A 27202-nucleotide genomic window follows, 5' to 3' on the forward strand; every position below is an offset into this window, starting at 1 on the left:
TTTGTTTGTTACTTTTTCCTTTCTCATGGTTTTTCACTTTTATTCTGATTGTTCTTTCACAGTATTACTAATATGGAAATATGTTTAAAATGATTATATATGTACAAACTACTTATCCGACTGCTTACTACTTGGGGACATGGGATGGAAAGAAAGGAGGGACAAAACTCTTGGAACTCTAAATCTTACAAAAATTAATATTGAAAACTATCTTTATATGTAATTGTAAAATAAAATATTTTTGACTTATGTGAATTGATGCTGAGTAAGATGAGAATAGCCAGAAGAATATTGTGCACAGTAACAGCAGGATTGTGTGATGAGCATCTGTGACAGATGTGGCTTTTCTTGGCAATTCATTGATCCAAGACAATTCTAATAGACCTGGGATGGAGAATGATACTTGTATCCAGAGAGAGCACTGTGCAAACTGGGTGTGAATAAGGCAAGCTATTTTCATCTTTTTTGTTTGTTTCTCATGGTTTTTCCTCTTAGTTTTGATTTTTCTTTCACAGCATGACAAACGAAGAAATATGTTTAGGGTGACTGAACATGTGTGAGCTATATCAGATTGCACCTTGGAGAGGGAGGAGGTAAGGAAGAGAAGGAGAAAAAATATTAGGACCTCAAAATCTTATAAAAATGATTGCTAAAAACTAGCTTTACATGTAAGAAAAATAAAATACTATAAAATAATTTTAAAAAATAATTCCTCTTGGCCTTGGAACTGACCAGAGTCCCTTTTACCTTATAACCTATTCTGATTTGCCCTGAAGCTGTAATCCAGAACTGTGCATGGCAATAAAACTGACAATGAATGACAGTTTCATCTAATTCCAACAATGGGTTATCTGTAATTTCTTTCATCAGTTGTCTGCTCCTCATTCTTTCTCTTATCTGAGAATCCCTAAAATTTCTGTTGCTGCTATTGCAATAGCCTCCAAGCTTGCTGCTGCTGCTGCTTCTAGCCCATTCCAGTTGTTTTAGAATGGAAAAAAAATGTCCCATCTCAACTTTTTCTTATCTTTGTTGCTCTAAAATTTGATTTGAGGTGCTGTTTTAAAGTTATTTGGAAGGAAGCTTTAGGAAAATTCTGCGGAGTTGCTAACTCGTAAGGATTGCTAAATGTTTGGTCAATTCTCAGACTAGACAATGGCTAGCCAACATTTAATTTCAACAAACTTGACCCTTATAAAAGGGTAAACACTTCAAATATTTCTCTTTACCTTGAGTTCTTAACATCTTATTTACTGTTTTGTCTGCCTCTAGCCTAATGTAATATTATTAATTTGACTGAAGATAAGGGGAACAATTGAATGTTAGACTTCTTATTAATTTCTCCACTTTACAATATCTCCAAAAATGTGTAAGATTACAAAATACTTTAATATTTCAATGAATCTGAAATCTTCTTGACAAAACTGCATTCAAAAATTCCAGTTTCAATCCATTCATAATTGCTCATCCTTTGAGATTCTTAAGGACCACTACATCTTCCAGGTTACTCTTTCTTCCCTTGGTTTTCAAGACAATTCATTCTCCTGATTATCCTCTGCCTTGGCTTCTTTTCTGAGTCATAACCTATGTTCCACTGTCTATGTCTCAGTATAATAGGTCTATTGCATAGCCAGGTTCCAGATATTTTAGAATCATGGCCTTCAGACCCACAAAATACTTTAAAATTTTCAATTAAATTTAATAAGCATTTATTAATTTTCTTCTACATGCCAGGCCCTGTGTTAGCTATTGGGATACAAAATGAAGCAAAAAAAAACAAAAAACAAAAAAACAAAAAAAAACAAACAGTTCCTGTCCTTGAGGAATTTACAATCTAAAAGGGAAGAAACCATGCAAACAAATATGTTCAAAACAAACTATATCAAAAAGCAAAGCTTACAGGATATGTATGGAATAATTAAAATAAGTTAATTTTGTCTAAACACCTCATTTTACAGATGAGGAAATTTAAACTCAAGAAAATAAAGTTTTACACTGAAGATCATGAATGGCTAACAACAGATTTAAGATTCTAAACTTCATTTTTCTGAATTCAAAGCTGGTGTTCTTTCAATATTCATTCATTCAAGTATATTATATGTGAAAAGTTCTACGTTAGACATTGAGAAAAAAAATTCTCATATATATATATATCATGTTTAACTACATTGTCTCAATTTGTTTGAACAACAACCTTATGTAGTAGTTTTGCATGGTAAATGTGTTCACTCCACTGTACAGATGAAGAAAATGAGACCAATAAATATGATGCTATTAGTCTAAAGTGTTAAAGCTAGTAAATGTCAGATGCAATTGTCTGAGTGCAACTCCAGTGTTCTTCCACTGCTGCCTGTCTTCATGGGAAGCCTAATTTACCCTAGATGTAGGGCTGCATTAGGAAATAAGACATGGCAACACAGAGATCGTGTTCTATGACTGTAATACAGTTCTTTTTGTAGAATCTGAAAATGAATATGAAGTACTAAGGCAAGAGGAAAAAAGTAAATCATAAACTAAAGAAGGGTGACAATATATGATATAAATGACTAATATCTATTGATTGGATCTATTTCTGCTGTAGGTCACAAGTGCATCATTGCACCATTATCCAGTATTTCCTGGAATAAAGAGGAATCATCCTGCTCAATCGATTCACTCAATACCTTGCATTATATGTTCCCAGAGTTAAAGCTATTGTGGAACTTTCATTCTTTACTGAAGATCTTATTTTCGATCCTAAGCCTCATTAGTTTTCTGCCACAAAACATGGCAATTTTCAGCTAATGTTCTTCCTAGTTCATTCTTCTTCTGTCTAAATACTTGTTTTCAATTTGTATCATATCTTTTAGTTTTTCATAGGATCATAGATTGAGAATTGGAAAGGTCTTAGAGACCATTTAATTCAACTTCCTCATTTTACAAAAATAGGGAGATGTCACTAATTGATTTTTAAGAAGATAGATAAAGTAAATAACAGGACTAGATTTTGGACCAAGGTCCACTGAATACAAATTGAGGATTTAACCACTGCAGAATACTGCCAATCCAAAGTATTTCATATGTATGTTTCCAACATACTTCATCTTTCCTGTCTTCTGCTACATCCTGTCTCCCAAGAAACTCTTTCAGCCCTTATTGTTCATCATATATCTTATTTAATGCTTTTAATGTTTTTGAAAGATATGGTTCAATTGTTCCAAATCAAAGGTTTTAAAACTTTAAAAATATTTTCCTTATGACAATACCATGAAGTAAATAATACAAATAAAAGATACTACATCTTTGAAAAGTTAAATGACTTAGAAAAGGTCACACAGTAAAAAAGTTATATAACAACTCCAAATTCAATATACCATTTTATCCTTTACAACTATTTCCAAAATTTTTTCCAACATACATCATGTCCTTTTTTCCATTAATTTTTTGTTTAATTAACAGTGATGTTTTCCTTGCTTGTCTTCTTTCTATTTTTCTATTAAAATCAATAGGACTTCTCCTTGGAAATCTTTCAAAGAAGGGTAGTTGACAATTTGTTGGGTATTATAATAAGGATACCATTTATGTATCAGCTGTACTGGAAGAACATCAATGTCCTTCTCAAATTTTGTGATTCTCAATTTATTCTTTTTTTCCCCCATTATTGTAATAGCTGGCACTTACACAATTTTTTAGGATTTGCAATGCATTTTACATATGTGAGTTTATTAGATCCATCTGGTTGCTCTAAATTTCATTTTTAGGAGATCTTTAAGGCTCTTTCAAACTCTGATAGCATAATAATCTATTATCTTAGGATCTTAATGGTTTTAAAAGTTTTCTTTGTCTTGTCTGAACTTGGCAACTTATTGGTAATAATCTTGAAGAGTTAGAAACACTGAGAAGGTAAATGACTTAGCTAGGCTCACATAAAAGTAAAACTTGAACACAAGTCTTCCTGACTCAGAGGCAGGCTTTCATTACTATACAATACTGTAGGATATTTGTGGTGTGTAAACTTTTACTTTATATATTCTTTTTTTAATCTGGTCTAGAACTAGTCTAGAAGGTAGATGTCAGACTCTTAAAAGTTCAGTGCACTTTTTGAGGTGGGAGTCAAAACATTTGAGCAAAAGAAGACTTAGTTATCTTTCCTGAGATACTTGAAATAAAGCAAGAAATAGCAAGAAAATGAATTGTCATTCTTAGAAATAATGACAACACTTTCATAAATATAGGTAGAGATATGTAAGCACATCCTGGTTCAACAATTATCTGGACTCATTCCCTGAGAGGAAGGGAAAATCCTGTCGTTAAGCTATCTGTAAGCACAACTGATGTGCATTCATATCTGTGGCACTATAACCAATTCATATTAATATAGGGTTTTATAATAACTGTATAATTTCATATTACTTTATGAGATGCTTACAACAATGTTGTTGACTGTTTCATTGGGAAATGATGCATTTTGTTAATATATTCTTCCATAATGTTGCCAAAACAAGTTTCAAAAGTTCCACTACATAAATAAATATGTCACTTTTAATCTGGGGCAGATCTGATTAGATAAGCTGGAAGTTTGGGAAGGGGGAAACTAACCATCTTCAAGGTTCAGTTCAAATGATTTAGTTTCACTGATACTATGAACTACAAGCAATCTTTCAAATTAAAAATACTTGAATAGCTGTGGCTGAGTCACATATTCTCTCTGTCCCTTCTCCCCCCTCCAAAAAAAATAAACAAAAAACCCCCAGAAATTCAGTCTTTTTAATAATTCTCAGTTAATAGAGTTGGGATAGCTAAATAGCAAAGTACCAGAATTAGAGGTAGGCAATACTAAGTTCAAACTTGACCTTATGCCTTAGACACTTAACTCTAGTTGCCTTATCTGTAAAGTGATCTGAAAAAGATAATATAGCAAACCATTCTACTGTCTTTTCCAAGAAAACCTCAAATAGGGTCCTGCAAGATCAGGTCTGACGGAAATGACTGAATAAGATAATAGAAGTGCAGAATGCTAGATCGCGAACTGTTAAGAAATCTATTCTAACACTATGCTTTCATTTAACATGTAAGAAAACTGAAAGCTTTGTGTTAAAATAACTTGTCCAAAATCATTCAGCTAGCTTGTGCCAGTATGGCTAACTTTTGTTTTAATCACAAGGAAAAATAAATAGAAAATGAAGAATTTAGGGATAGTGATACTTTAAGATTTCACACAGAACACAGCCTTTCTATAGTTTATACTCTCTTCCAGGACAAAACTGAAACCAAGATATCACTATTACAATAGAATCAGAGAAAGCCAAAATTGGAAAGAAATATGGATCCCACTCTCATTTTATAAATAAAAAAACAAGACCTGAATGACAAGAGGCTGAAAAGACTTGCCCAATGTCACATAATCAATTACTGTCAGAATTAGTTCTCCAATCTCCTTTTTTTAGATTCTGAAGTTTAACAGGATGTATAACAGTCTCAATACACATGTAAAATTGGATCTGATTTGCTTATAGCACACTGGTACATTGCACATTTTATACTTCAATTAAAATTTTTAATTAAAAAAAAACAGTAGGTATGCTTACTACCAAGATATTCATATTTCTCCAAATAGAGTGAGGATTTAGTAAGATGTGATGAACCTGAATAGCAATAGCATGTTGATGAAGGGAGAATGCAATATATTTAAATGGGAATGATGTTGATATTATGTTAATAAAAATGTTAACTATGCTCTTGTGTCAGCCTTTGTAGGCTCCATCTTACCGTGCATATGCTCATTTTATTTATTTTTCTCTATAAGTCAGATATATCAAGCTTTTAATTAACCAAATTTTAAAATAATGGTATCACAAAAGATTTAAAGCAAAAAAGCATATAAGTGGCATGTATTACTAGCTAAATTAAAGAGATTAGATATTATTTTAGTATTCATATTTTTCTTTTAAAGTTTCTGTCTATAAAGAATAATACAGAATTATCTTTGTTTAGTACATTCTAACTAGAATATTAGAATGTACCAGCATATCATGCAATCACAAAATCTTGGTGTAGTAGAACTCAGGGAGAAAAAGATAAAAAGGATTTTATTAACACAAGGCAGAACTTCATAGGGTGCAAGTTTTTATAGAGGAGAGTAAGGCTTTTCCATATAAGAACAGAGGTATTTTGACTGAATGGAGCAATTATGAGGAGGTAGAATTAAGGGCCCTTCAGTTCCTCTCTAAGTACTTTGATTGGTCCACATTTCAAATGAGGAGAAGGGGCCACTGTGGCAGCTGCTGACAGTACTTATTTTGAAACAGATGTAGTTCTAAGAATAAGATTGTGCATTCATGTATTGCCCTCTCCTGCTGACTGGCTATAGGTAGCCAAAGTCAAGCAAAGTTTGAAAAACTTTGGGTCGTAATAGAATGACTTTGCATCAAGTGACTGACTTTACACAATAGCAAGGGACCTTAAAAAGCTTTAGGTGTGCTTGACTGAGAATCTCCTCTATCAAATATCTAATAGCTCTCTGTTACTCTTCATTTTTTGCCTTTTCTTTATTCATTTTACTCACTGATGTATGGCTCTCTAGGTTCACATTGCTATGAATGTAATTCAAATTAAGAAAAATTAAAGATATAATTATTTAAAATTGGATTTCTGATTACTTTTAAAAATATAATATTTTGGGTTTTTCTCCAATTACATGTTAAAACAATTTTAAAATGTTTTCTAAAAGTTTTGAGTTCCAAATTCCATTCTAATTGTATTCTTCCCCTCTCTGAAAGAATAAACAATTTAATATAGTTTGTCATGTACAATCATGTAATGGGCTTTCAATTATATTTAAAAATCTTCAGAACCCGACCCTTCAAACCTTACTAATATTTGTATATTTAACTTTTCTCCATGATTATACATGAAATATATAACAATTATCATATATATTTTTTCTTTTTCTCTTCCCTCCCCCTTCCCTTCCTACCACTAAACTAGTAGTTTATATCTACCACTAGATATAAACAACTATGTATGTGTGTGTATGTATTCCACTCATACATCTATTTATCTCTTCTTTCTCTGATTTATATGCCATATATATCTATATCTATCTATCTATCTATCTATATATATATTTTGCAGTTGTGCTTTATTTATTTATTTATTTTGATAGCTTTTTATTTACAAGTTATATGCATGGGTAATTTTACAGCATTGACAATTGCCAAACCTTTTGTTCCAATTTTTCCCCTTCTTCCCCCACTCCCTCTCCTAGATGGCAGGAAGACCAGTACATGTTAAATATTTTATAGTATAAATTAAATACAAAATAAGTATACGTGACCAAACCATTATTTTGCTGTACAAAAAGAATCGGACTCTGAAATATTGTACAATTAGCCTGTGAAGGAAATCTAAAATGTTGGCAGGCAAAAATATAGGGATTGGGAATTCAATGTAATGGTTTTTAGTCATCTCCCAGAGTTCTTTCGCTGGGTGTAGCTGGTTCAGTTCATTACTGCTCCATTAGACCTGATTTGGTTCATCTCATTGCTGAAGATGGCCAGGTCCATCAGAATTGATCATCATATAGTATTGTTATTGAAGTATATAATGATCTCCTGGCCCTGCTCGTTTCACTGAGCATCAGTTCATGTAAATCTCTCCAGGACTTTCTGAAATCATCCTATTGGTCATTTCTTACCAAGCAATAATATTCTATAATAGTCATATACCACAATTTATTCAGCCATTCTCCAATTGATGGCATTCAGTTTCCAGTTTCTGGCCACTACAAACAGGGCTCCCACAAACATTTTGGCACATACAGGTCCCTTTCCCTTCTTTAGTATCTCTTTGGGGCATAAGCCCAGTAGAAACACTGCTGGATCAAAGGGTATGCACAGTTTGATAACTTTTTGAGCATAGTTCCAAATTGTTCTCCAGAATGGTTGAATGTATTCACAATTCCACATTGTATTAGTGTCCCTGTTTTCCCACATCCCCTCCAATATTCCGCATTATCTTTCCCTGTCATTCTAGCAACTCTGACAGGTGTGTAGTGGTATCTCAGAGTTGTCTTAATTTGCATTTTTGAGTTGAGAGAATTAGATCTGGCTGCCATTATTTTAGGTTTCAACAGGAATAGGTCGAGGGTACCCATATTAGTAATCAGTCCAGCATAGATGCTGTTTTCGGGACAGCCAGTGTAAGAACAATCTCCAAATGAAAAGGACATTAGTTTCCTTTGGGGTCAATGTTCTCAGTACCTTAGACCATGTATGTTTACTAGGTTGCATCTCTCTACTCATGTACTTTATGTGTAAGTTTATTCTTCCCAATGATGATAGGTATGATTGTGGAAATATGACATAGGCTTTGATAATATCATTCTTACGATCCAATCTCAGGTAAGGCATTTGCTTTTAGCTGACTGTGGCTATTGGATGACTATTAAATGTCAGTTCATTAGTTGATATTGATGAGTCAAAGTTATAGGATTATGGAACCCATATGAACTCCTTGCATATCCACTCTACACTCTAGAGGTTAGGGAGATTTAGTCTACCAGTTCAAGCTGAGGGAGTAGCCTAATCATAATGATACATACAATTCTTTTTGTGTTTATGATGTTCATAATAAATTAGGAAATTTGAAAAATATATTGGTTTTTTTTTTAAAGCCATAATCTGTGTGCATTTAACCAGATAGCTAAAACAAAAATCAAACTCAATACAAATCATAAGAAAGGATAAATTTGAAAACAACAACAACAACGAATGTGATTATGGCAACACCAACCAAACAAATTTATATAAGCTATCTATTTAAAGGATAGGAAATGGAAAGAAAGCAAAAATATTGCCTGATTATCACAACTTCTTACAGAAGCTTAATTGATTAAAGTTAGCTGTCACATTCAGGAAGCAAAAAAAAAAAAAATGGATTGAATCTGAGAATATTTTATCACCTTAGCAAATGAAGAAATGTGGCAAGTAAAGGCCACACTTTTCTATAGTATAAATAGTTTTTAAAAGAAATTATCAGGGAAAATAATGAGGGATTATGGACAGTATTTTTTCACAAACACTGAAAAGTTATAGTTACAATATAGTGGTTAAAGTTGTGGGAATAGGTACCCTTAGAAAGATTTTTGGAATGCCATAGACCTAGAGTATACTGAATTATGTAAATAAGGGTCAATTGTGATAATTATTAATCGAGGGAGGACAACTGCCCCAACCATCAGCCAATGAAGTCACAAATACATTTTACTACTTTAGAAATTAAAAGGTGAACTAGATGGTAAGTACAAAAAACTACCTTATGTCCTACTCAGCTAAAGGAATTGAAGATCTTAGTCTAAATAAAAAGGAGATTTATAGAATATCTGATACCTGTTAAGGGGAAAATAGACATCATCTTTGGCTTTAGAAAACAAAGCAGGATCAGTGAGAAGTAAAATAGAGGTAATTTTGGACTCGATAATAAGGAAAATCAACTTAATAATTAAAAAAAAATTCAAAATAATATCTGTTGCCTTATAGGTAAAATCATTCTCACTAAAGATATCTCAGACAAAGCTCTGAATATGTAGAATGAATAAATATATTGAGTGGATGAGTTCAATGATAAAATGCCCTTTAAAGGCCTTTATAGAAAAAGAAAATTCTATAATACTATGAATTATTCTAAACCAGAAAGATAAGAAGTTAGTATTTTTTACATATTCAAAATTTATTTTACTATTTTTAACACAGTTTAAATTAGCAAATCTATTTTTCCATAGCCTAAAATCAAATCACCACATTTTCTTCAGGCTGAAGCATGTTTAATTTACTAATATTAAGGTTTTCCCATAATATCTAATATTTGGTTTTCATCTACACTTAACTGCTCCCTTTATTAAATATAATTTATAGTTTTAGAAACAAACTGTTGCTTATATTTTTAAGGCATCACGTCTTCTTTCCAATTAATATTCAAATTTAATATAACATGAAAGCATTTGAACAAAATACATTCTGCTCACAGGTGTGTGCATGCATGTGCGTGTGTGCGTGAGTGCGTGAGTGTGTGTGTGTGTGTGTGTGTGTGTGTGTGTGTATTATATCAGATAAAACTGACTGTTATTTCACTGGAGGGAACACCCTCTCCCAATGTAGGTCAGTGCTTTCTTTTCAACTTATCATTTGAGAAGTTGCTCACAACACTGAAACATTAAAGGGTTTCCCTGGATCATACTACCAATATAATTTAGAGATATGATTTGAACCCAAGTCTTGAAAGCTAGCCCTTTCCTCGCTAGGACAAAAGCACACAAACACACACACACACACACACACACACACACACACACACACATGCATATCCATTTTCTCATTCTACCATAGAAAGAAAAAAAAAACATTCAGCAAAGCTTGTTCTTGTTCTTGTTTGATTATCACTGAGTCTAAGAATTATCCTACATAAATTCAGTAAAGTATAAATGGAATCATTTGAAAAAAAATAAAAATCAGCAAACCCTATTTTTTGTACTCTGTAGCAACTATACATTACATGTATAGGAAAAACATGATTGACAAAACTTACTCTTTTTTCCAAATTTTTCCTCCAGTGTAACATATATTTTACAATTCCATTAGCTTCTGTCTACAAAATGCCCAGTCATTGCACCGAAGTAATGCCTTTGAATTTTGGGCACTGAAAGCTCCTGCTAGACAAGAAAGGATTCATGACCCAAAATAGTAAGGGAAAACCTGCTATCTCAGAGCCATATGACTAAATTCAGAGAGATTTTTCAATCAAGGAATAGTCAATAGATGGGATCTATGCCTGCAGCTATAGAGCTATATAGGAATTATACACACACACATATATAATCAACATATGTATGTATTTTGTATGTATATTTAGATAACTATAGATTACAGATATAGCTGACAAAATGCATTGATTATCTTCTTTGGTGATGATTCCCTCTATGTATGTCTGTGAAGTCTGTGTGTACATTTGTGGTAGCAATCCATTAAAACTTGGTGCAAAACATAAAGAGTTGGATTCTGCATCAATAGTAACCTTAAATCCCTAAATATTGTGATTTCTAAAATACTATTCTGCTCCAAAAGTACCAAGATATAATATTTTGAGAGAATAATGCTTTATTTTAGTAATAGCCACCTAAAAAGATTAGAATAATACCTCCAATCTCCTTCACATTTTTCTTATTATGCACATATACACATAACTATACACATTTAATAAATATATAATGAATGACTTCCATTCACTTATCCAAACCTTAACTGAAATACAAATACATGCACAAACATATATTTATGTACCCCTATTTTTGTGTCTATCTATATAGCTCTACATACAATACCCTTTGATGGGAAAATGAATTCAATAAGTTAGCTAACCCATTGTTTAAGAAATTATTGTTTAGTTTTTTTTGTTGTTGTTGTTATTGTTAGTCCTATTGTAAGTCCTTCCTTACACGCACATTCTTGGTAAATGCACCCATGTTGTCCCTTTCTATATCCTTTCTTCTTTAACAAATTTTTTGTTTCTTTCTTTTGGTCTTTATCTTTTCTTCCTAAAATGCCTTTTTTAGCCTTTCCTTAAACAGAAACTTGTACATTCCTTTGATAAAGGGTAGCAAGGATAGAAAGGACTCACTTTGTAAAGAAAAGAGTGAATGAATCTGATAGGTGACAGCTTAAGTAAAGTATTATTAATCAAAATCATTCCACAGATTTTAAAAGAAGTATCTAGATATACTGCATTTTTGACTTGGGCTTTTCATTTTTTCCTTTCTGTTTTGAACTCTATAATTTAATAGAAATGGAAATTGTTGCAGTTATCAGGAGAGCAACCAGTAGTATTTCTGAATAAATATTCCAATCTACATTACACATATAAACTTCAACTAAAGTAGAATCTAATTATAGCATGATATATTCAGCTTTATTAAAAATAATCTATGGGTGAAATAATTCACTGCCCATCCCGAATGTAAGAAATATATGCAATAAATGTTGTTGAAAAAACTTGTCTCTGGAAGTTATTTTTCTTTTACAGTATTGGTATTCTGAAAATGTCTTTGCTGTATATGGAAGCTGACAAATTATGTCTCCTTCTGAGCTTAGAATAAGAGGGATTTATTTTAAATAGTAGTGTAAATGGCTTCAATTTTATCTAAGAAAGACATTTTTAAAAAGCATGAGATCTTGGAATAGACTCTTTGGGAGTTTATGAACTGAACACCTGATAGGGAAGTTGCAGAAATAGATTTTGTAAAAATTTCTCGCAAACCCCATCTCCCATAAATTATAAAGATAATTGAAGTCTTTTTGCTAAAATAATTATTTCATAATTTTGGTGTACCAATATCACAATGATGACAATATTGATAAATTGTTAAAATGATTTTTTTTTTTTTTTGCTGAGGCAATTCAGATTAGGTGACCCAAGGTACCACAGCTAAGAAGTATTAAATGTCTGAAGTTGGATTTGCAAATGATCATTTTTAAATTTCCAAAAGATAGCATTTCTTCTGTCCATTAGCAACAACAACAACAAAAAAAGATGCAGCTGTTTTCATGATGACTTGGACAAGCTGTGAGACAACTTAATCTTTTCTATTCTTATTAAAACCATGATTCTTATTTCATGCATACATCACAAAGAAAACAATACTGAAATTCAAAAAATCAAGTTGGTTTTACTCAGAAACTTGATGTCTCTACTTGAATGAAAAAGATAACTAGGCCATATATACATCTTAGAGTATGATATATGGAGAAGGAATGGGAATAAATGGGAACATTGCATTAAACAATATACTAGCAATTGATAAGTAATTTGAGAACAAAATAATCTGTAAAATATTTTTTTCCTGTGCTTCTATGTGATTAGTTAGGATATTTCAGTCTTCCTACATAATTTGGATTTTTGGATACTCTCGCAATTTATTTCAGATTTGATCACTTTGAAAAGATTATTTGACTTGAACAAAGTTTTGGAAACAGTAGGGATTAAATAAATTATTTTGATTGTTTTCCTATTGTATTTATTTCTTCCCTTCTGATAACCATATAATATAATCAGAACAGAAGAAATAGAGTGAAGAGAGAGCAAGCTTTGGGATATTAAAAGCCTAGGTTCAATCCCCCATACTAACAGTGGTAACACTGGACATATCACATAACCTCTGCTATATACAACTAAGACAGTAAATAACAAAGGATAAGCTGAATCCTAAGGAGGTTTCTCCTTAGAAAATCCTTTGATTCTTATATCAATTAAATCACATTTCTAGTTCATACTATTAACTTAATTCAACCACTGTTACTACTTGAAGGAAATCTCTCTTCTGTTTACATGTGCATAGTTTAGAAATAAATTGTCAGGGGATAATTTATTATTGTAATTGTTATTGTAGCAGTAGCAGTATCAACAGTGGCAGCAAAAGTAGTAATAGCAGCAGCAGCAGCTGTGGCAGTGGTGATTGTGGTGGTAGCAATAATAATAGTGAAGGCAGACAGATTTGAGATCTGTGGCTTCTTTGTAGGGAACTTCCAGTATAATAAAGTCCTCTATCAAATATGATCAGTGATTACTGAGAAATTAAGGGACTTGTTTGTAATGGGCTGAGGCTTGAGTTGATGCAAAGAGTGGGTGGGGGCCATTCTTTCTCCAAGCTTATATATTAATCGAGTATGGTCCAATTACTATTTAGCCTCATGTGCTTGGGACCTCAGTGCATCAACTCAAGCCTCAGCCCATTACACTTGTCCATAATCACAAAATTAATGTGTTAATGAGAAAAGACTTGAATCTAGATGTTCCAAACTCCATATATATATATATATATATATATATATATATATATATATTCATAAATATGTTATATACATTCACATGAACATTTATGTATATAAATATATTTTATTCACCTGAGAATAGTTACATTAAATAAAATTGAACTCATAACTTTTTAAAACATTTAAAACACCTATATCATATAAATGACTGAAGGATCAGATGAAAGTTCTTAAGTTATATAATAATCTTACAGCCTCTTCAAAATACTTTCTCTTCATGGTTGGTTAAATCTTAATATGACAATGTATCAGAGAAAAAAATAAACTACAACACAGACTTTTGAAAGTACACTATTCTTTCAAGGACAAAACTTGAAATTAATTATTGTATCTTCTATTTCTACCATGTCATAATTCTGACTTGATTGCAGAGTTAATAATTCTGAACATTGAACAGCAAGCATAACCTAAATCGTGGGAAATGGAAATACTAGCAAATACAATTTCTAACAAAGCATGAGAAATTACTTCTGGGTTGAGGCATTTAGACATATATTAAAATTTAGATTTGAAGAACCAGAGAAATGATCTGCTAGAAAGGCAATGCTGGCTCAGCTAATCGCCAAATGAGCGACTTTAAAGCCAATTTAATTTCCAGCAGATTTGGGACTACTAAATCTGTTTTTTCAACCTGTGAAGAAACTCATGAACACTCATTTATAGGAGCAATCAATATTTATTGTTACAACTCTTTTTATTTTGTTTCTAAAACGTGCAAGGATTCATGATAATGAGATTTTAAGTAACTGCCTGAAATATCATATATCATCCTAAATAATAAATTATCTGGCACAGAAAGAATTGCATACTAAAACACACACACACACACACACACACACACACACACAATATTTGTTTCAGTTTTCCTTAACTTCTTCAGTTATGTTAGGTTTTGCTGGTAAGCTTCTTGCTTGTGAGAATCTAGGTGACAATCTTCACATTTTCTAAGAAGAAAATTATTCTTTATCTAAGGCACATTTATGAAATATTTGTAATCAATTACACTTTAGTGAGCTGCTAAGTTTCCAGCTCATCTTTGGTACCAAAGGTATTCTTTAAAATCTTCATCTACAAATGTATTCTTGGTATAAACTACTTGAAATCCTTTTGCTAATGCTATGTAACATTTGAACTAATGAAAATTTTTAGAATTGTGTCTTAATGTCAACCACAGAATTCCCAAATCATTCACCGAAGTAGTCTCCTAAATGGTCTTACTGCCTCTGTATCTTCAAGAGAAGATGCGAGTGGGGGGGGGGGGGACGGAGATGGAAAAAACAAAGCAAAACTTGCTTATGGCTCAGAGATGGTTCATTTTATATTACTTTCTATTTTAAATGAAAGATGATTTCTCCTTTTTTTCTTAATAAGGTTAGAAATATGCAAATGTGTACATACAGAATAACGAGAGAATGTGGAAGGTCACCTGAAAGGAATAGGCTTTAGTAAATGGGAGACTAGGAAAGGCCTGCAGAAAGCAGGATTTGAGCTCTCTTGAAAAAAGTCACAGGATTTATTAGATAGTGGTAAGGAGGGAGAGCATAACAGACATAGGGATAGTCAGTGAAAGTCAGACTATTGTGTATGAAAGAAACAGTAAAGAGGCAATGTTACTAGATCACCAAGCATGTTGAAGGAAGGAGTATAAGAAGATTGGAAAGGTAGGAATGGGATAAGGTTTAGGAGAATTTTAAAGCTATGGTAAAAAGAGAGAATTCAAAAAATAATCTTTTATTTTTAAAAATACATGCAAAGATAGTTTTCAACATTCACCCTTGCAAAACTTAGTGTTCCAAATTTTTCCCTTCCTCTTCCCCCATCCCCTTTTTCTACATAGCAAGTAATCCAAAATAGGCTAAATGTGCAATTCTACTATATGTATTTCCATATTTATCTGATCAAAAAACAAAAAAAAAAAACAAAAAACAAAAAAAAAAAAGAGAGAAAAGCAAGCAAACAACAACAAAAAGGTGAAATTACTATATTGTGATCCACATTCAGCCCTTAAAATACTCTTTCTGAATTATGCTGTTGTATATAGTGAAAATACAATTTTAATTTTCTGGAATGAAATTGAAACTTCCATTATAGTTAACACTAGAGAAGGCTCTCTTTCATGGGGAAATTTTTTCTCAAATTGAGGGTTTTCTCCCAGGTGCAGGTATATATCATCTATCTTACATAGATTAAAAAGTATCCTTATTTTATTTTTAAGGAGCTAATGAAATTTTATCCAGATGTTTTACCTCTGTGGTGATATAATAGATATAAAGCAATGTAGTATCAACCAATAACACAGCAATTTACTTCTATGTAGCAGGCAATATACTAAGCACTGGGATAAAAAAAGAAAAAAAAAAAAAAGATAGTTCCTGTCCTCACGGGATTTCCTATCTAAAGAGAAAGATTAAATACATGAAGCATGTAGTAACTATTGGGATATCTCTTGCAGAAACAGGAGCTTGCCCTAAATTTCTAAGGAAACAAAAGTTTCCAAGAGGTGGAGGTGAATAAGGAGAGAATTTCAGGCAAAGGACATAGACATGGGAGATTGAATGTCATTAAGAATGATAGCTATAGGTAAACATAGCTGAACCTTAGAGTTTCTGGAAGAAAGTAATATGTAAAAAGACTAGAAAGATCTGAGGAAATCAGCTTGTTAAGGGCTTTAAATGTCAAGGACAGGAATTTATATTTGATCTTAGGGGTAATAGGAATCACTAAGTTTATACAATAAGAATAGGGTGACATGAGTAGATCAGTGTTTTTGGAAAAGCACTTTAGTTCTGGATTATAGGGAGTTATAGGGAGCTAAGATGAGGCAGAGAACTTAATTAGCAAACTGTTATTTATTAATTCTTATAATTTCTCTAGGAAAGAGTTGAGGAGGGCCTGGACAAGGACTGTGTTAATGGAAAGAAGAGAAATTAAGGGAGAGATGAAGGTATAAGTAACAACATTGGAAAATCGATTGGAGGGGAAGTGAATTAGAAAAAATGACTTGAGGATAATAATAGGATTGTAAAACTCAAAAGAGGTAGCAATTAGGAAGTTTGGAAGAGAGGTGGATGTTGGGGGAAAATGTGTTCTGTTTTCAGAAATGCTGAGTTTGAATTGCCAATGGGACAACCAGTTTGAAACTATTAATAGGTTGTTAGTGGTGTGGAACTGAAGTTCAGGAAAAAGAAATTAGGGATAAATAAATAGATTCTAGAGTCATATTATGGAAATGATAATTGAAAACTTTGGAATTCAATAGGTCAATAAATGAGAAAATAAAAGAGAATAAAAATACAGAATCTTAGAGTAGACCTAATTAGTGAATATGACATGGATAAGAATAATTACATTTATAAAAAACTTTAATGTGTGCAAAATATTTTGCATAGATGATCTGATTTGATCTTCACAACAACCATATGAATTAGGTCCTATTATTACTCCTGTTTTATAGATCAGAAAATTGAAATTGTACTCAGGATCATAGCAAAGATCCAAGGAGTACTGTAAACCAAATTTGTTGCACTCTTAGAGCACTACAGTATTCACTATGCTAGATTATTCTGACTGAATCTAAGAAAAAGCACAAGAGAATAAGAGAGGATGGTCAGCACAGAAATCTTTCCTGATCCCTCTTAATTCTAGGGCCTTTAGTTAAAGGATTATTTCCTATTTATCATATACATATAACCCTCCCCACAGACATACAAATGGAGGAGTATGTTTATACACACACATATATGACATGTGTGTTTATGCATATACATCTATATATACACATATCTATTGTGCATATGTATTCACAATTATGCGTATGTGCACATATGTATTCATACATGTGTGTGTATTTCTGTATGTGTCTATATAGTTTGCTTATTTATATATAATCTCCCTCATTGGTCTTTGTGATCCTTGAAAATCAGGACTGTCTTCCTTTTTTTTGTATCCTCACCCTTTAGCAGAGCCCAAAACAGGATACTTAAATGTTTATTGACTGACTAAACAGATGACTAAGAAAAGTCCCCAAATAAGAAATCACTGGATATCTTTGGAGAAAGCTTTTTTTTTTCTATTAAGAGATCAGGTCAGAAGTTGTTTAGTAGAAAATTTAGAAAAGAAGGAGAGGTGAATAAATAGAAGCAAAATAATTTACTATAGATGCTTAATTATTCCTTAAATTATTTTACTAAAATGAGAAACCACCTAATAAGTATAAAGAAGCCCAAATATATTTCATTTATATTGATTCCTTCCCCCCCAAAAAATCAGGTTGTATTCTTAAAATTAAATAACTAAATACTATCATCTTAATGTTTTTAATATCTTCTAAGTTGTGATCTTTTGGTGTTCTGGAACTCAGAATACTATTATCCATAGAAACAGTGTTAAGAATTATGGGGAGGTTCTAAATTCAGCATAAAAAAGATCATTGAATCCATAATGGACCTAAGCCATGATCCTATTAATATTAGTTTAAATTCTGTGACCTTAGGGCTAGCATCCATGTGGTACAGACATCAAAATAAAACAGAAGAAGAAGTAAAGGAGGAAGAGAAAAAGAAGCAAGTAAAGGAAGGAGTGGAAGAAAAGATAGAGAAGGAAGAGTTTAAAAAAGAATTTGAAGGAAAGACAAAGGAGAAAGGGTTAGAAGAGGAGGAAAAAGAAGAGGAGGAGGGGAAGGAGGAGAAAGTGGGTGAGCAGGGAAAGGAGGGGAAAGAAAAAAATCTGAAAGAGAAAAAAGAGGGAAAAGAGAACCAAAAAGAGAAGATAAAAATAAAAAAGGAGGAGAAAGAAGAAGAGAAAGGAGTAGATGATGAGAAAGTGGAGGAGAAACAAGAGGAAGAGGAAGAAGAAAAACATTTTCTCCCCCTTTTCCTGTGTGGGGGAACATTTTGAAAAGAACAAAGTTTGTCTTGGGTACCCTCATTTCTTTGTCTCCATGCCTCTATTCTATCTCTTAGCATCCTATTCCAACAATTTCTCATCATACTGCAGCACACCTACATTGGGTAAGTCTTCTCTGTCACATAGAGTTCTGAACAAATTGAAGTTCCCCTGCCTTCACTGTAGTAGATATTTAAGCTAGAAAATAGAAGGGGGTAATCCAATTGAATTAATTCCTTATAAATTTTCCTAGAAATATATTCATTTTGAATAGGGATACTTTGTTAACTTAATTAAATACTATGCATGATTATTATTATTTGTTCTTTGTTCTCAGAGTTGATGATGACAAGGGAGATGTTGCCATGACATGAAAATTAATTGTATTTTAGTGAGGGAGGGCTATGCAAAGTCATCAGGCTCACTTTCTCCTCCAGGGCCATCTGGATCCAGTTGTAAGATGTAGATTAGGATGACTGGAGATGGCCCTGGATGCAGTGGCACAACTTGACTTTTTTCAGGTAAGATCTTTATCAAATCTCAGTTTGACTGAGGCAATGTCCATTTAGTGATTAGGATTACGCAAGAGTTGAGGTAAAGAATGACCTTTTAACCTAGCCAAAAAAAAAAAAAAAAATCAACTCAGGGTTTCTGGCCAAATCAGAAAGGCCAAAGTTTCCCACTAAACCCAGAGTCATTTCCAGTCTTCCTGATATATAACTTGCCATTAGACCAAGATGGCTCTGGAGAGGAAAGTGAAATTGTTAACAGAGTACGGCTCTCCTTCACTTAAATCTAATACATTTGCTGGAAATGGCATCACCTCTCTTATATCACACTCCTCTTCCAAGGACAAATCACAATATTTGTGAGTAGAACTGACCCACCAAGGACCCAGTTCAGCAACATAGTTCTCCTTCCTTTTTCCCTCCCTTCTTCCCTCCCTCCCTTCTTCCCTCCTTTCCTCCTTCCTTTTTTCCTCCCTCCCTTCTTTCTTTCTTTCCTTCTTTCTTTCCTTCCTCTCTCCCTCCCTCCTTCTCTCCTTCCCTCCTTCCTTCCTTCCTTCTTTCCTTCCTTCCTTCTTTCCTTTTTTCCTTCCTTCCTTCCTTCCTTCCTTCCTTCCTTCCTTCCTTCCTTCCTTCCTTCCTTCCTTCTTTCCTTTCTTCTTTCTTCCATCCCTCCCTCCCTCCCTTCTTCCCTTCCTATGAGATTGGAAAAAGGCTTTCTATAGGAAATGGCCTTTGAAATTAAGGCCCTGATTGATTCAAAGTGTATGCAAATATGTAATCATTATTGGCACCTGAAAGACCCATTTCCAGTGATGTCTTGAAGAGATTTTGAAATAAGAGGTCACAAATGTAGATGAAGTTGATATTGCTCATGAATTGATTTTTGGTATCAACACCTATTTTGCTAAATATGTTACATATAGCCTTCTCCCTATGTTTCTTTCTTCTCTCTGAGTTTCCATAACTATGCTCTCTCTTGGTTTTCTTCTTTTCCTCATTGCTCTTTCTTGGTCTCTTTGTGAGATCAAAAACTGCATTTTATTTCTAGACTATCCATTCCTAATCTCTCTCTTGAGTGTCAGTCCTAAAGTACCAATTGCCTCTTGAAAAACTTTATACTGATGTTTTATAGCATCCCAAACTTACTGTTTTCAAAGGTGAACTCATTGACATTCCCCTAAAGCCACTCCCATCTCCCAAATTTCTCTATTACTATTTAATAGTATTTATTACTATTACTATTACTAGTAATTACCATTACTATTGACTCTTCTTGATTACTCATCTCACACATTCAATAAATTAACAATTATCACCATAACATATCTGTTGATTGTCTGTCCTTTTGTCTCTATTCATGTTACAAAGGTACTTAAGTCCATGCCTTCATCATTTTTTGCCTGAATTCTTGTAATGATCTGATCAGTCTCCCCATCTCAAATTCTTTTCCCCTTCCAATCCTCCATATAGTGTCTAAGTTGATTTTTCTAAATCTCTTGTGTCAGCCCTAAATTTACTTTATAAATTCCAGTGGCTCCCTATTTTCTCATAGGGTCAAAAATGCATTCTTTTCATAAGTATTTAAAGTCTTTCTCACTATGGTCCCTTTCAAACTTTATAGTCTTCTTATAGATTTACCCCTCTTTACTTGTTCTGCCATACCCTTGCAGTGGTCCATTTGTTTTCCTCATACAGTGAAACTCTTTCTTGGCACTAGCTGTCCCAAATAACTGGAATTCTCTCCTTTGTTTCCTTTGAGACTAAATTCAAAGGGCATTTCCTATAGAAAACCTTTTCAGATCTCCCTTTCACCATTTAGCTTCTAGTGCTTTTCCCTATAATGCATCCAGAGCCCACTATGTTTGTTCTAATCTATATCTTGCCACTGGATCAAGATGGTCCTGAAAGAGAAAGTGAGGCTGGGGACCTTGCCCAGAATATCCTTACTTAAATACAATTCACTTGAATGTTATGGCATCAGCTCCCTGACATCATGGTTTTTTTAATAGAACAAAAGACAAAGAGCAAAATCTGTGAGTACAACTGCCCCACTGAAGACCCAAGAGGAACTGGTCAGTAGGACAACACAGCTTTGTTTCTTTCTTTGCTTACTTTTTTTTTTTTCCTAATTTTGAATTCCAAATATTTTTTCTTCTGTTCTTCTCCTCTCCCTTCTTGGAGGAGGCAATAAATTTGATATATATTATACATGTGTAGTTTTAGAAAAAATTTCATATTAGCCATGTTGCAAAAGAAAACAGAACAAAAAGAAAGAAAAACAATTTAAAGTATAAACTTTGATCAGTATTCAGATTCCATAAGTTCTTTCTGTGGAAATGGATAGCATTTTTCACTATAAGTCCTTTGGAATTATTTTGGATCATTGTATTGCTGAGAATAGATCCATCTATTATTTTCTACAGATATTTTAATTTGGTTTTTCTCTTTTATTTGCTTATAAGCCCTCTGAGGACAAATATTATTTTTAATTTGAGTTGCTGTCCCCATTACTTAGTACATCATCTTACACATAGTAAGTCCTTATTTAGCCCTGATTAACTGATTACTTTTCATTTTTACTAGAAGCGTACAATTGCCATCAAATTAGTTTTTCTATTAAATAACCAAGCATTCTTAGATACATGCATATGTAAGTATAAACTCATATATTTTTCATACCAAAGTGAAAATCTGTTAATATTTGAAAAAAGAGGAAGGAACAAAACAGCAGCCTCACTCTTTCCCTATCATTGTGCATCTCGAGCCACATTTGCAAAAATCACTACAGGATACCCTTTTTTCTTTGAGGCACTAGCTCTTTAGAATGGAAAGCATGCTAGAAGGGATGAAAAATTAAAGCTGGACAAATGAGGTTAGTGTAGTGTGACTCAGACCATAAAATGGAAGAATATGCCAATGCCCGTGTGATATGTTTCCCTTCACGCTGGCTGAGCCCTCTAAAGTCAGTCTATTGATTTCAGAGTGTCTGAGCTGGCTGAACTGCCAGAGAGATAGGGCAATGTTGCCATCTCTCTGGCCATGAAATATTCTGTTATAGCAACTCCAGTTCCTTTCCCTATTCTGTGGCATGAGGGATTCTGATTCTCTCATCTATTAATTTGCAGTTACTGTTTGCAGCTGGATTACAGGAAATGTCTAAATTGAGTATGAAGGTCATTTCCTAGTTTCTGCTCCTTTAGGATGGTACTTCATCAGCTACCTTCTGTATTTCAGAATAGCCTCTGCCCTGATGCCTACTTATATGAATTTTGTCAGAAGAAAAACAAGTATTTGTACCACAGGGAAAGGCTGTAACAACTCTGTGATTTGGAGAGTAGAGAAAAGTTTCATACTTCTTAAGGGGCACTGAGGTAACCTGCCTACTTCAAATCCACTGACTATCCCTTAGGTAATGGCACACAGTTGTACTTGCTTTGATTGTGAGGAATAAACAATGTGGATTGTGTCCTAACTTGAATCAGAAAGGTTGAAAACAGAAATAAGAAAAGAAACTACCTTTCTCAATACATAGATCAAGTCTTTTCTCCTTTCATGGTACCATGAGCCCATCCATTCATTTCTCCTACTATTACTAGTAGTGAGGATGGGTATAGTATTAACAGTGGTCGTAATCGTGGTGATGGTAGGAGCATTATTAGTGGTGGAAGTAGTTTTGGTAGTGGTGATGGTGGCAGGAGGAGTGGAGATAGGTTCAAGTTGTTAGGCCAAGGGTGAGAGCTAAATTATAGATAATAGTACTGTTATAACAATGGAATTAAGCATTGTTGGTGGTGGTCGTGGTAGTCATACAATTGATGGGGCAGGGTAGGGATAGCAGTAGTGGTGGTAGTGGTCATGGTTATAATAATAATAGTGGTAGCAGCAGCTGCAATAATGCAGAGTAATTTTTTATTTCCACAGGATTTAAAAGGATTTACATATTGTACATTTGGAATGAAGATAGTGAGTTGCTGTAGTCTAGGCAAATTGGGATCCCAGGGTCAAAACAGGCCTTCTGCTTCTTTTGCACTGACAGGGGAATAAGAATTTTTTTATTACATTTTTAAGTATGATAAAACTTTATCTTAAAATGTAAAGATAACAAAAACATTCTTAAGGAAAATTAAATTTGTTCAAAAATGTCAAAAACCATTCTTAACTGCTACAGCCCAGAGAGTATAATTTGCTTACCCCTGGTTTAGTGGTAATAGCATTGGGTAAAAAATTCAAAAATTGGGTTTTAGTCCCAGCCATATTGCATACTAGTTTGTAATCTTGAGCTAATCAATAAATCTCTTTTCATATCAGTTTCTTTGTCTATAAAATTGGGATTATATCTTATCTACATACATCACATAATTGTTATAAGTATAAAATAGTATATATAATGGTATTCTGAAATGGTTAATGTGTATGTTTTAAACACAAATATAAGGCACATATATTATAATACTCTAGTTAATGAATATAGTATGTTTGCAGATGTAAAAAAGAGGGGAATCAGCTTCATATCCATAAACTCTATCAGAAAATAATGGACTTTTTTGAGCTTACAAAGGAATCATAGAAAACATTTTTCTTTCTTTTCTTTTACAGTTCCATTACATTTCATTCATTAACAGAAATTTTCTAGTGTCCAAGTAGAAACATTTAGTAAACCTATTGTTTTAGATAGGTGATTTAAGTTTCTTTAAGGAATTCCTGAAAGATGGTTACATGCATGAAAATCTGATTTAATTGTATCAAACAACAACAACAAATCTAGAGGGGTAATTATTATTTGTGGATTACTTGTTTCTTGGCCCAGGAAAGAAGAAAAAGTTATATAGATATTAAGAAGGAAAAAGAAATCCATGCTATATACAGATAATTCTTGGCTTACGTGAATTAACACTATATAAATTGGATCTTACATAAAGGATACTGATGAAATCCATATTCTAAAAGACTAACTATATTAACTTTACTATTTAATAGTTATTCTCTATCTTTACTCCTGTGGAAGTAGTCTAACTCCTTCCATTTCATCCTCATCCAAAAAAAGAAAGAAAAAATTAAAAATTCTCTGGAATAAAAGCAGAACACATGACTCAAAAAGAGACCCAGCTCAGGTGCCAAAACAAATAGGTTTAGAAAAAGGAAATTTTTGCTCCACTCTTCCCTGAAACTTGCTTGTCCGGCTCCTGATGTCTGTCTTATGTCCATCTGGGTTCCATACCACATGTCTTCCCCTGCTCTTCTGTCATGGGTCCTCCCCAGTCCATGTCTACATGTTTAGCCCACTGCTGTTTCATTCTTCCTCTCTGTTCTGGTGCCATCTGACTTACCCCATACCAGCATGTTCTTTCTCTCCTCTATCCCTGCCCATACTCTCAGCCCCAGGTCATTAAAATGTATTGGGTCTCTTTCCTTGACAGACACAAGGCCTTTTCCTTTCTTCCCTTCCTGTCTTCCTTCCTACTCCCATAGGAGGGGGAGCTTTTGCTTTGAGGTTGCAGGTTGTAGGGAAGAGCTGAAGTGAAGCTACAGACACTATCCCCTACCCCACAATTAGAGGGGCTTATACTAAAAACTCCCATTAAAAATGAATCAGCAAAGAAGAAAGATTCCAACATCAAAAACTTACTTTGAGAACAGGGAAGACTGGGGTTCATCTAGAAGAGTCACTGTTCTTCTACCCATATGAAATGGCTCCTTGCCCAGAGAGAATTTATAGAAAAACTCAAAAAAAGAATTTAGAAATCAAGTAAGAGACATTAAGAAAAAACTAAAATAATGAAAATAAAAACCACCCAAGAAAAACAAGATAATGGGAAAAAAAATCCAACTAGAAAAGGAGATATTAGAAAAAGTCTCACAGATGAAAATAACTCTTTGAAAATTAGAATTGGGCAAGGAGAAGCCAGTGAAACTATAAGAGGTCAAGAAATAACAAAACAGATTATAAAGAAAGAAAAAAAATAGAAGAATGTAAAACATCTTATAAGAAAAATAGATGTACAAAGCAGATTAAGAAGAGAAAATGTAATTATTGGACTACCTGAAAGCTGTGACCAAAAAAAGAATCTTGACACAATAGCACAAGAAATAATACAAGAAAATTCTGAAATTATAAAACATGAGGGGAAAGTAGAAATAGGAAAAAACCCACCAATCACCACCTCAAAGAGATCCTTTGTGATAAACACATAGGAATAATATTGCCAAATTTCAAAACCCCCAGATCAAAGAGTAAATTTTACAAGGAACAAGAAAAAAAATTCAAATAGACTATAGCTACAATTAAAAAAAAATCTACAAGACTTCTCTTCAGCGACAATAAAAAACCTCAGGTCCTGGAATCATATATACCAGCAATCAAAAGACTTAGGACTGTGGCCAAAAATATCATAGCCAGCAAAATCATCCATAGTATTGAATGGAAAAAAATAGACATTCAATGAACTCAACTGTTTAACCAAACCCTAACTCAATAGAAAATTTAACATGTAAGAGCCAATATCAAAGATCAATTTCAAGGAAATTAAGGTGGACAATTTGTTTAAGTTTTTTAACATGGAAAACAAAATTTTCTAGGTAAAAAGTAAAAAACAATAATACCATTATACAAATGAGGTAAAGAAGAAGAATAAACACAAAAACACTAGATGGGGGAGGGGGGCTTGTAGTTCCAAAAACCTACTCACATCAGATATGGGTTGAATAGGCAAAATTACATATATATATATATATATATATATATATATATATATATATATATATATATATATATACACAGAGTATTATGCTCTTCATGATATATATATATCATGTAAAATCAAAAAGAAATAAAGTAGGGAAAATGGGTGGATGGGGAAGCAAAGAGTAGGGGAAGAAGAAATGGGAGGGGATCTGTGGATAGGGGGAGATTAAGAAATAGCAACACAAGAGAAGGAGCAGAATTGTACCAGAAAGAGTTAGCTGGGACAACAAAGAAGAGTTATATACAAACATTACACGCGTCGGAAGTAGAATTTAATAAGGAAAAAATGTAGGGCTAGTAAATATTGATCTTAGACAAAGTCAAAATTAAAAATTCAATCAAGAGAAAAATCTATATTGTATGTTAGCCATACCAGTGTTGCTCAGGGGTCCTCAAACTTTTTAAATAGGGGGCCAGTTCACTGTCCTTCAGACTGTTGGAGGGCCAGACTATAGTAAAAACAAAAACTTTGTTTTGTGGGCCTTTAAATAAAGAAACTTCATAGCCCTGGGTGAGGGGGTTAAATGTCCTCAGCTGCTGCATCTGGCCCGCCGGCTGTAGTTTAAGGACCCCTGTTTTAGATGTATGTTTACCTATGGGTAACTGTATGTGTATAAATGTCAGAGTATATGTAGTCTATTTGTGTATGTAGTTCTATTTAGGTATGCAAATAGATATATGTATATGTGTGTCTGTAGGTGAGTGTGGATTGTATGGGTATATGTGTGTACACACACATATATATGTGGGTGGGCACATGTGCATATGTGTATATTTCTATTGTATGTATATACATATATATATATATATATATATATATATATATATATATATATAGACCTGAAGGTGGTGAAGGTATATATATATATATATATATATATATATATATATATATATATATATATATATATATGCATGTGCACATGTATGTATACGTGTTTATGTGTGTGTGTACACATATGTGTATATTTATATAAATATATCTGTGCTTGACTATATCCATTTTTTGGGAGAGATGGGGATGGTGAAAGAGGAAAAAGAGTAAAATAAAAATGCACAGCAGAGAAGAAAAGAACAACTTATAAGGAAGCAAGGAAAAGATGGACACTCACAAATATAATTTCTTCTTTTATTTTATATGCTTTCTTGAAATGGAAACTTATTATTTTATATTTTGAATCCTCCCTAATATTATGCTGGGCACATGACAA

General features: G+C 33.0%; 1 long non-coding RNA gene across 2 annotated transcripts in view; it reads left to right on the forward strand.

The window, feature by feature from the left end:
• LOC127544263 (uncharacterized) overlaps window positions 1–27202 on the forward strand; it is a 31532-nt gene that overhangs the window by 2972 nt on the left and 1358 nt on the right. Inside the window, exons 2-3 of one of the 2 annotated variants that reach the window (XR_007949415.1) lie at window positions 16731–16800; window positions 18349–18865. This is a non-coding gene — a long non-coding RNA (uncharacterized LOC127544263). Of the gene's footprint in view, window positions 1–16730; window positions 16801–18246; window positions 18866–27202 lie in introns of those variants that run through there. The other variant, XR_007949414.1, reaches the window with a different exon arrangement.

This window comes from Antechinus flavipes, chromosome 1 (genome assembly GCF_016432865.1).
Source record: "Antechinus flavipes isolate AdamAnt ecotype Samford, QLD, Australia chromosome 1, AdamAnt_v2, whole genome shotgun sequence".
Taxonomy (NCBI): Eukaryota; Metazoa; Chordata; class Mammalia; order Dasyuromorphia; family Dasyuridae; genus Antechinus; species Antechinus flavipes.